The following is a 12,284-nucleotide window of genomic DNA, read 5'->3' as shown; positions in this document are numbered from 1 at the left end:
TACAAGATACAAAATGAATGTACAATAAATCAAACCACTCTCCACAACCTATGATGTACAAGGTCAAATCTCCCTGACATTAATGTAGGGTTTTTATAAAGAAGGCTCTTCAGCTGTGGCGCTTCATCCACAACCTTCTAAACTAAACATTTAATCTGTCACCCCATTTATTTTATTTTTTGGGGGGAGGGGGGTGAAAATCCAACCCAATCAATTGAAACATGAAAACTCGGGTATCATCAATCAGGTAGGTGTAACAGTGCGCTGGTCTAGAAAACAAATGTTACCACAATATGTGAACATACATATCTTAGCATAACTGTTATGCATTTTAAATCTGCACATTAACAATAGAGCCAAGGAGAGAACACAAAGACATGCAACACAAACTATCCACTGTAGCAAAAATGAAAGTATGTAAAAAACAAAGCAATTAAAAAAAAAAAAAACGCTATACCAATACAAGGTCAGAAATTGGATATTATCTAATGTCTCAAGTGCTGTTTAAATATTCATATTGCATGGGTTTTTGATTATTTATTCATGTATTGTCAATAAATTTAGCCTGTTAAATTACTCTTTCAAAATGTAAAGGTGTGACTTGGTCAACTTAGCTGCTGAAACCTACAACACAAGAGCTTCTGCATTAAGGTTCCTTATATACATGTATATAATTTATATAAAATGCATGCATTATTAAAAATACAGAACCTGCTGTCTGGTGCTTTGTGGTTGGATTAATTTTTCCTTTTCTGCTACTTCCACCTTGGCATCGCACAGAGAAAGAATACAAATAGTGAGCAGCAAAGAAAGGGAAAATAATAAAAAGGATCATTTTAAATCTGATTTAGTTTTATATATATACATATAAATACAATAACGAAATAAAAAACAACAACAAAGAATGTTTCAGTGCTGCCCATTACAGACAGTATCCAGAAAAACTGATTTAACTACTTCTTCGAAAGCTTTCTTAATTCATTTTGAAGCACAACATTCTTGTTCATTCTAAAATAAATAGCTTTACTCATATTATTTCCTTTCATTATTATGGGCAAAAATAAATAATTTGATAATCACTACTGAATTTGTTCCATAAGCTCTACAAAGCACATCAGAATACTGTATTACCATTCCCAGTTACATAAGAGTTCCAGTTAAGATAACATATTTATGTATTTTCTCTCAGATGATTGTATTCCGGGGTGACATTTTTACACAGAGTGTTAAAGAAAAACTTTATATAACATTACAGTGGAAGAACAGCAAGTGTTCAGGGCAACAGAAGCATGTGCTTTCCTCTCTAACAGCACTAGATCAGCATCAAAACAATACATTTAATTGATGTTACAACTCAGGTTTAATTTTATTCTCACAGCTTTAAAACTTCTTTCTCTGTGTTCAGCACAGAGCAGATGAAGCCTGAGGAGACCATGTAAGAAGTGAGTTAATGCCTCGACCGGCTTTGAATTTAAAAGGCATTCAATAGATGGGGGAGTGGCTCTCACCATTCAAGCAAGCCCTTTCTGCACCTGTTTCAGTGTCTGCAGGACACATGTAGGGCTACCCCACCACACCCTCCCAAGTCTTGGGGAAGCAATTTACACCCAGCTTGTGGACCTCACTGTAATAGAAGGGAGACGTCAGCGGTGAAGTGAACTCCTACTCTTTCAATTGAAGTGACACTGGGAACAGCTGGGACCCTGGTGCACATTAAAGAAAACACAACTACATGAATCCTTAACTGCAAAGCAAAGGGAGCCACCTGACATTACTGGAGACAACCTGTCTGTCAATCACCCAGCTGTGGAGAAACAGCACATGGTGAGTCACTTTCCCCTTGTTTTTAAAGAGTGATTTTTATATATATAGCATACTTTATTTATGAACTATTAAACTTTATTTCACCCCATGCACTTCTCCAGTATGAGAAAAAAATGACTGATCAGAGAGTTAAATTAGACTGCTGGTGCTGCTCGTGTGTTTTATTTGTTTTTCCTGACCTACGCTGTTGTGGATTTGTTGTGGTGTTTTGCATGAATAACAAAGCACATGTCCAGCTCTGTTGACCCGTAACTGTGTCCCTTCCCTTCAAAAAACCATACAAACCAAAAAGTCAACGTGAATCGCTCAGGACGCATTCAGCGCTTCAGCCATGCCCTTGCGCCTGACCGGTGTGTGCCGCAGAGATTTACTATGCATCCCCGCCCCGACGAGAGCTCACACCGCTGTCCGCCCGTGAGGACGCCGGGCCTCCGCGCCGCCGCCGACCCGCTCGGTGTCTCCGCCGGGGTCGCGGCTCGGTCAGGCCCGCTGATCCCGTCCTCCCGCCGCCGCCTCCGCAGATCTCGCGTCACATCGCGTTAACTCAGCGCGCGCCCTGAACCGTGCGTGCACCGCGCGCGGGGAGCCGGGCCGCCTGAGCCGCCGCGCCGCCGGGTCCTACCGCCCGCCGGGTCTGTGCGCTGCGCTTCGTCTGAGCGCTGATTGACTCCGATGCATCTTAATTGCTGAACCCATTCGTGCATTGCATCGTGTTTTCTGTAAGGATATTCATCGCACCTCGGCTCAGCTTTTCGGTTAGAAACTTTTATTTCCACATGTGTTTAAAACGTAGTGCTAGATTCTCCATGGACACAAACCATACAAACAAATGCGTTTAAAAGTGTTCCATATAAAACTATCTTAAATGACTCAAAATGTATACGCGTGGATATACTATTAATTGGTTATTATATCAAGTTGTGATATCACTTGTGCATATATTTGGCTGCATGTCTGTAGAGCTGTATAGGAAAAGAAACGGTACTTAATTTAAGCAAACTTGACATCTATAATGATACCATCTTGCACTGGTGAGGTACCAAGTATCCGTATCAAAAGCTCAGATGAAGAAAAGTAATGCTGTGCTACATGGCATATTATAGGCCTTGTGTAGGTTGATATGCTATGTAATTATATAATATATAAAACGTATACATTAAAATACATTCATCTGACACGAACATTCATACACATTATACGCAATACAAGGACTGCTGGTAATTCCTACTAAATCATAATGATAATAATCGCAATACCTTAATGTTACTAACTACACGAAGCAAAAGGCTACATCTAAGTGTTCAATAGGATCCGATTGCAGAGATGCGTTGCTTCAGGGTCGAAATGGCTCAAAATGTCTTTATTTGTGTACCAGGCTATTTTTGGCAATCTTCTAAGGCTTACTGTGTCCTGTCACACTGATTTATGCTGCCCTTTCTGTGAATGGATTATAATGTACAGTTTATAAGTTATGAAACCCAGTAAGTTTTTAACATTCTATAAAAGAACTTATTTATTTGAGTCATAACAGCCTGTGCACATAGGCATAATATACTGAAGTACACACATTATTAAGTTTCATATAAGATATAATAATTATATACAGTACATTAGTACAATTACATTTCAAATTGGAGTAAAATACACAACTATCTCAAAATTACATTTCGTTTGGAACCTTGAATTGTAATATTCACAATTGTGTTTATTCGATGTTGGCTCAAATGCAGGCAAACATAAAACAATATTCACATTATTCATGCATTAGCTTAATAATTATTTAAGAAGTACTACCATACAACAAACACAATGAAAGCATAGTGCAACTACTAGCAGCAGCAGTAGTAGTATAGTAGTAAAAGTATATAATAGTAGTAGTATTAGTAGTAATACAATTTGCATTAAAGTGCGATCTTTACTTATATGTGATGTGGCCTGAACTGTAGATGAACCCGCTCCCTGGAACACGATGCCCGCTGTGTGCCCAATCACGCCTGCGCGTTTCTAATGATATAATTGCCGCGGTGCCCGGCCCGTGCCCTGCGTGCGTCAGTGCGCATTGACCGAGCAGCCAGCGCCGGCCCCGGGCTGCCGCACATGACAGCTCCACCGGGTCAGGCCGAGTGTAGCATCCCATCTGCTTACACTGCTCAAGTCGCTAGTATATTTTTTTTAAAGCCGCCTACAGCACTTTTTAAAGGATTGCCCTAAAATGACTTAAAACTAGTTTAGTGAGTGGGCGGGTGTGTTTTGTAACTATGGGATGAGGTCATCTGAAATGGAGAGAGCTTTCCAGTGAAACGTGCTCAAAGCCAACACATTCAAAAACAAAACTAACGAGATCATTATGATAAAATAATAACTATATGAACTAATAGATTATTATTGTTGTTATGATTATAGTAAGACATGCTAATCATCGATTCAGCTCAGGTGCATCTGTTACTCAATGTGCTGGTTTCACAGACCCAAATCAGCTCTGATTATGGACATCGCAGTGGTGCTTATGTTACAATAAATTAGCTTTTCACTAGGCTGAATGATGTTTCCCCCACTGTAGGAGTGTGTACATATTTTGGGCTGTGATCCCTGGCCTCCTGAAAATAGCAACCCCGAGATCCAGAGATTGTCATGTGTAATTTATTGTTGTATTATTCATCACTCGGAGCCATTTCCCCTACGGATGGAAATGCACAAGTTCAAATGTGTTAAGATAACAGATATTATGTAGGTGGGCTGAAACAGTTGCTCTGCGAAACATATATGTCCATTTAATGTCTGTCGCAGGGGGTTGCGGTCCATCAGACGCACGCGTCTCCGGCCCGGAGGCAGTTGCTATGGCAACAGCGGCAGATGTGGACGACCACGTGGTTTCGTATGAACTCTTGACCTCTCTTTGTAATGATTTTGCCTGTAACGGATATGCTTATCACCATCATCATCAATCTGTACGTCCAGTAGTTGTCTAATAGTGATTGTTTTTCATCAAATGTTCTCAGATTAAGTCTACCCTAATCGTGTTAAATAGACAAGCAGCTTTTATTTATCAGTGTATGTATTTATTGTTGAAAAGGTGAATCTGTAACCCAGCACAACATTACAGTATAATATAGACAGAAATTGGGTAAAACGTAATGTCCAATATCATTGCATATAAGAGTGCATTTTCTATACATCTGTAACAGTCTCAGCACACTGCATGTTCTTCCACTTTCCTTACTTTAATTGTATTCAGGTTTTTCACTGTGCACGTCTTAATTTGTGTACTCCCTCTCCAGATGTCAAGGAGTGCAAAGCAGTTTAATTGGATAATTTGAGTATTTAAAGCCCCTGTGCCCCCCAGTGATGGGGTGGCCACTCCCAGAACAGTGCTCTTTTTGCATTTTCATTCTTTCAATGATGTCACTGTTTTTTTGTTGTTGTCGAAGAGACAGAAAAATAAATGAATGGATTTATCTTTCCATGCTCCTTTGTGTTGTCTGCAGATTCTGTACATTTTTGGTGAGTAGTGACAAGGTTTCAGAGCCATAAGTGAGCACTGGATACTTTTCCCTTGAGGCAAGTGGGTAAATTTCCTTTCAACAGCATGTGGTTTCTTCCAAATACACTCCATCCCATTTTAGTCTTGTATATGTATTTATTTATTTATTTATTTATTTAAAAAAACAATATACACATTTTAACCAAATAACATTTTAGGATTAAAACCTTGCTTTTTGGTAGATTAGTCTTTGATTTACAAAACAGAAAACTAATTTATAAAAGCACTAAAACCACACAGTATTTGGGTCAGGTTTCTGAATTTACAATGTGCTGTACACTACATGCCTGGTTCTCTAATTAGACTATTTTACATATGTGTAGAAGCTGTGAAATCACTCACAAAATGCTCTCTTGCTCTGGAGGCATTCTGCCAACAGCCCTTTATCTCCCCTCCTGCACTCCTATTCTAAAATAACACAAGTACAACCCTGCCATTGATACATTCAAACAAACCAAATCAAACCTGACAGATTTGGGTTCCAGTCATGGGCAAACCAAAAGCAAATTAGCATTCAGAGTCCGAAGGAAAATCAGGATCTTGAGATTTACACTAATTTGTATCAACGGAGAACTAAACAGATGATCAGTGAAGTACACTGGACTCTAAAATAATGGCCTGGCACTTAGGAATGTTATTCCTTTTTTTGCTTCAGTAGAGAAATGCTACGTGATCATTTTATATTGCATTTTGGATGTACATTTTAGTTAATGAAAATTGTTGAAGAGGAGTGGATAAAATGAAGTAAATTACTGGTGAAAGCCTGTACTTTTCAGATGACTGACTCTTTTGAGGGTTTCTGGTTCTTTTCTACATAGGCAATAAAAGTTAATATATATATTGGCTGTCTGATACACAGTGGTCAGGCAGAAATAAATGAAAAAGCCTTATTTATACAACTGGGGTGCTTGGACTGCTTGGTAAATGGTTAATTCATTCCTTTATATAACTTAACAATTGGTTCTTCCAAAGGTCTTCAGTTTAATGGGTTGGAAATGTAGTTTTGCCATCATTGAAAGCTGGCTGGGTACCCTCACGGCTTTGCCTGACCAGCCTGCACTATGTAGGCTAGAGGCGGAAGGAAGGGAGCATTGTGTAAAGCTCATCTGCAGTCTTCTGTAGAGCAGCACCAACGTTAGGCACCATCCACAGCAGAGGAGCATGCAAATTACTTTCCTATGCTATGGAGCTGGTGCAAGCATGAAAGAGGAGTGAGGTAAAGGTTGAGCACCACCCTTTTATGACCTTTGGTACAGGATAACATTATGTTTGCCCTTACATATATACAGCCTTCATGCTAAACCTGCCAAGTGCTGTGGCATATCAGGGTCACCTGTTAACGTGTTTGACCTTGACCATATGGAAGAAGACTACTCTATTTAAGAGCCAGCCATGAACTGAAAAGGACATCCTTGGCCTCTTTCCACACTTAGAACATACAAACATAAGAAAGTTGACAAACGAGAGGAGGCCATTTGCCCCATCGTGCTCGTTTGGTGTCTGAGTGATCCAAGAATCCTATCCAGTCTATTTTCAAATGTTCCCAAATTGTTGCTTCTACCACATCGCTGGGGAGTTTGTTCCAGATTGTGACAACTCTCTGTGTGAAGAATTGTCTCCTGTTTTCTGTTTTCTTGATGCCCAATTTCCATTTGTGTCCCCGGGTGCGTGTGTCCCTGCTGATCTGGAAAAGCTCCTCTGGTTTGATGTGGTCGATGCCTTTAATGATTTTGAAGACTTGAATCAAGTCCCCACGTAGTCTCCTCTGATCCAGAGGTGAAGGCGTTTGTTTTAATGACTAGTTATCTCCAAGCCAGGCAGTTCTAGTATTTCATTTCAGTTTCAGTTAACAAGTTTAGAAATAAGATAAGTATTTTACATGTATTTGTTCAGAACTAAAATTCTGCATGCGCATAAAAACAAAAACATTTAGGATTGCTCAAGCTCTAATCTTCACAAATCTATTACTTGAATCACTTGACTTTAGGGGACAATGCCACATTACTGTCAGTCTTTAGATGTTGTTTTGTCTCCCTGGGTAATACATGATCCCAAACAGAGGCTTTTCTTGTTGGCCACTTGTTGCATTTGAAGACATGTTCAGACCATAATAGTGCAGAAGCTAATATAACCCCTTCAGGGACATAGTTAGCCTTTATGCCTGACAGAAGTGGTGTACACAATTGTACATACGGTGACCGAAGGGGATAATACTTAAGAGCTACGCTGAACCCAATCATTATTGTCAGCTGTGTAGTGGTAATTGATGGGCATTATTCAGCTGACAGCAACTTGAAAGCCAGCTGTGCAGTACTGTAGAGTGAGGCGTTAAACAGGCATTTCAGCTGAACTGTGCAAATCTGATGAGAATGATTGGAATGGAATAACAGTAACATTAAAACAAAATGAATGTGATTATTTAGTTTCAGCTTAGTTGAATTTTTTGGGAGGTAAAGGACATTTGTTTATTCATTTGTTTCCTGTTGCTGTATTCATTTACTAGCACCAGTGTGATGGTTTGAATTTCATCTGAAGTAGTCTAACTTATGAGCTATGTTCTTATTGTGTGAACTGAATGTGTAATGAATGGCCACTACTGACTGCACTGGTACACGACTGAGGTATAAGTAATTATAAACCCACTATAAGGTGTATTCCTTTTCAGAACAGGTGTAAGGTGTCTGCTTAAGGTGGCTGGCGGGGGGGTGCTTGCTTTGAACATCAGGGGGATTTATCCTGCACTGTATTTATCATGGAAACATTTCTGTCTGTTTGATGTTTCAAAACTGTTAGGAAAACTCTCAATTTTCTCAGGATCAAGAGACAGCATTTTAGAAATCAGGTTAATTATCAAGAATTGTGGAGATGCCAGCCATATTTTCCCCATTCTGAAATTACATTAATTACATTATTTGATGATTTAAGTTATTTTTTTAAAGAAAATAAAAGGTGTCAATTGACACTGTTGTCCAAAACTATCAGTGTCTTTAATTAGAAAGGACTGGAAATTATCCGCGTAGTCTGCAGATATATAGGCCTGGAACAGAGGAGACTATGTGGGGACTTGATTCAAGTCTTCAAAATCATGAAGGGGATCGACCACATCAAACCAGAGGAGCTTTTCCAGAACAAGCAGGGACACACGCACCCGGGGACACAAATGGAAATTGGGCTTCAAGGCATTCAAGACAGAAAACAGGAGACACTTCTTCACACAGAGAGGTGTCACAATCTGAACAAACTCCCCAGCGATGTGGTTGGACTATTTGGGAACATTCAAAAATACACTGGATAGGATCCTTGGAGCATTAATGGACACCAGACGAGCACGATGGGTCAAATGGCCTCCAATGTACTCACTGAACTCTCGCCAACCAACACAAATGCCTTCCCTTGCTGGTGGATTATGCAGTGTTTGTGTAATACAGGGAGCTTTGATGATGCTGTTGGTATAGTGTGGTGCATAACTTGCTTCCATCCTTTTAAATCTGTCTGTGATGGAGTGATTCCATCACTATTACAACTACACTACTCATCGCTGGTTTAGTGTGATGCAGTGTGTTGTAGTTAAACTGGTAATTTATTGTATTTAAAAAAAGGGAACAAATATTTTTAAAAAAGAAGGGCATGGTTGGTATTAACAACTCTTATGAACTTACCTGCGGTGAAGGGAAAGGGGGAGTTGGGCTGGGGTTGGTGTGTTGGCGGCCATGTTGGTGAAGGGTTAAAGTGGTTACAGAAGCCTTGATGGAGAAGTGCAATATATGCTTGGCCATTACCCTATTTATTGTAGTAAGGTAGACACTCTTAATTCTCTGGCCATAAGGGAAGGGTTCAAGGGGTTATAGGAAAGGGGTGTTTGCAATAATGTTTTGTTTTATTTTTCTTTGTACTAATGTTGGTTTGTTTTTTCATGGTATTAGATATAATTAGTTTTGTTTATTGATATCATGAGAATGGGCAATTTACAGTATTTGAGTCTATACTTTTAGATATTGAGATATTTATATTTTATTAGTGGTACGTTCTTGGGGGAGGAGTGCTAGACCTTGTGGTATAAAGAGGGAGTGTGAGAACGGCTAGGGGTTAGTTGGAAGGTTGGGTTCCTCCAAGGGCTCGGCTCGGCTCGGCTCGGCTCGGCTCGGCTCGGCTCTTGTTTTCCCTGCTCTCAGGAGTTTTGCCGTTCTCATGTGAAGGGATAGATTTTCTACCATTATTCTGTCCAGCTATTTGTTTTTTGGTTTGCTATTAAAACAAACTTAAATTACTTTCTTCTGGAAAACTGTCTATCTGGTCCTACATGTTCCCTGCTTGATAACACCTGACCCTGGGTCCGTAACACTGTCTATGGGGGCTCGTGCCGGTTAAAAGGTTTCTTTTGAAGAGGCTGGGACTATTCTTAGAGCTTAACACATCTCTTTAAAAAGATGAGGCCCTTTTAAATGTACTGGTCATGATACTGCCTCGTTGTGAGGAACATCTTACGTCATTAGGAAATAAGGTTGTTTTAGGTATGACATACATTTTTAAAATGTGAACATTTATGTAACTTAGCCTCAGATTGACTTTATGGGTTAGGTAAGAATAGATTATTCCTGGTTCCTTAAATTACTTCCAGTGGGTTGACTTGTTAATACTGTAAGGTTGCTGTATAAGTGAATATTTTTTTTAAAAAGTACTGCAGTTCTCCCTTGAGCGCTCTATAGAGTGACCCCATGCCTCTTTGTGAGGAACACACGGGTGATTAAATAACCTAAAGAGGAATGTTAATTATTACACGGTATGATTCATCCATGGCAGTATTTAGCTTTGAACTTTTGACCTGTGTATACACAGAATGTTACGTATGGCTTCAATTATGTTTTGCTTATATATGTATATACACCGATCAGCCATAACATTATGACCACCTGCCTAATATTGTGTAGGTCCCCCTTTTGCTGCCAAAACAGCCCTGACCTGTCAAAGCATGGACTCCACTAGACCTCTGAAGGTGTGCTGTGGTATCTGGCACCAAGACGTTAGCAGCAGATCCTTTAAGTCCTGTAAGTTGTGAGGTGGGGCCTCCATGGATCGGACTTGTTTGTCCAGCACATCCCACAGATGCTTTATTGGATTGAGATCTGGGGAATTTAGAGGCCAAGTCAACACCTTGAACTCGTGATTCATCAGACCAGCCCACCTTCTTCCATTGCTCTGTGGTCCAGTTCTGATGCTCACGTGCCCATTGTAGGAGCTTTCGGCAGGGGACAGGGGTCAGCATGGGCACCCTGACTGGTCTGCGGCTGCTCCATACGCAACAAACTGTGATGCACTGTGTGTTCTGACACCTTTCTATCAGAACCAGCATGAACTTTTTCAGCAATTTGAGCTACAGCAGCTCGTCTGTTGGATCGGACCACATGTGCCAGCCTTTGCTCCCCACGTGCATCAATGAGCCTTGGCCGCCCATGACCCTGTCGCCGGTTCACTGCTTTTCCTTCCTTGGACCACTTTTGATAGGTACTGACCACTGCAGACCGGGAACACCCCACAAGAGCTGCAGTTTTGGAGATGCTCTGACCCAGTCGTCTAGCCATCACAATTTGGCCCTTGTCAAAGTCGCTCAGATCCTTACGCTGCCCATTTTTCCTGCTTCTATCACATCAACTTTGAGGACAAAATGTTCACTTGCTGCCTAATATATCCCACCCACTGACAGGTGCCATGATAACGAGATTATCAGTGTTATTCACTTCACCTGTCAGTGGTCATAAGCTGATCGGTGTATGTAACATGTGAGAATATATACAGGAGCCTCCTCATTTATTGTAATGAAGTATAACTTTAAGGTGATTTAGCAATCCTCCTCCATGTTATAACAGTCAAAATGGATAAGCTAAATATTGATTACCAGGGTTTGAAAGAATTTGGACATTGTGTATTTAAAATAAATGCATCTGATTCCTTCCTCTCTTTCATCTGCATATTGCTAAATCAACCCAGAGAGACTCATCCAACAACTGAAGAATCGTGTAAATGCATCTAAATGCCCAGAAAGTAAGAACAAGGTGCATTTTAGTTTCTATTCAGTGTATGATCTATTTCGTAAGACTAGGCCTCGGTGTATACTCACTATCCTTCACATGTCGAGGTCTTTAGGATGTCAGCCAGAGAAATGTAAAGTGTACAGGCCGCCACTAAAGGTGATTTCACCCTGAAATGCAGCCTCTGCCGGGTGAGTGAAGGAGGCACTGTCAGAACCCATAGGTATCTGCAGAGAGAGTGGCATGCTGGGTAATCACCTGGGACCTGTGCTGCTGCTTTCACATTGCATAACAACAGCAGAGACCTGCATCTGAACTCCGTATCTAAAAAAAGTGCCAACCGACCTCACCGAGACCTACACTTTACAAATAACTTAACAGTTACACAAGAATGAGAGCACAAGGCGTAAAGCATACCGGAGCCACCGCACGCCTTTTGACTGTGTCAGAGCCCTACAGCGCCCACACACCCTGGGCAGGCATGTGCTAAAAGCAAAGAACAGGTGGTAAATGCAAACCTACGAAAAGAGTGAGTCCAGCATTCTTTGAAAGTCAAAAGATTGTCCAATCAAGGATCATCAAACTGTCAGGCTCATTCACAACTGGAAACCCCCGCACAGAAACAGAAAATCAAATTGGATGCACAAAAGCTTTTATACTAGTAATACATCGTTTTGCATAATACATAGGCACAAACATATATATCTCTAACAAGTAAGGGAAAAAAAATGCAGATACACTCTTCTGAACCAAAAACAAACGTAAAAAAGTAATAAATATGTTTTTCTTCCGCAGTAGAAAGACTGATCGAAAGAATTATCTAATTAGAGGACTGTAAATAAGGACTTGATCATCTTCGTCTCCCTCTGGTGGAAACAAGAGTTAATGCATTT

At 40.4% G+C, this 12,284-nt stretch overlaps 1 long non-coding RNA gene across 1 annotated transcript; it reads left to right on the top strand.

Annotated features, from left to right (window-relative positions):
- The first annotated feature begins 1,591 nt into the window (after nt 1–1,591).
- Nucleotides 1,592–5,285, top strand: LOC136763991 (uncharacterized). The gene is made up of 2 exons (XR_010821130.1): nt 1,592–1,824; nt 4,612–5,285. It is a non-coding gene; the product is annotated as an uncharacterized LOC136763991 (long non-coding RNA).
- Nucleotides 5,286–12,284: the final 6,999 nt, after the last annotated feature.

The sequence above is a fragment of the Amia ocellicauda genome, chromosome 12 (genome assembly GCF_036373705.1).
Source record: "Amia ocellicauda isolate fAmiCal2 chromosome 12, fAmiCal2.hap1, whole genome shotgun sequence".
NCBI lineage: Eukaryota > Metazoa > Chordata > Actinopteri > Amiiformes > Amiidae > Amia > Amia ocellicauda.
The sequence above is the reverse complement of the archived record's forward strand: the minus strand, read 5'-3'. Positions and strand labels throughout refer to the sequence as shown.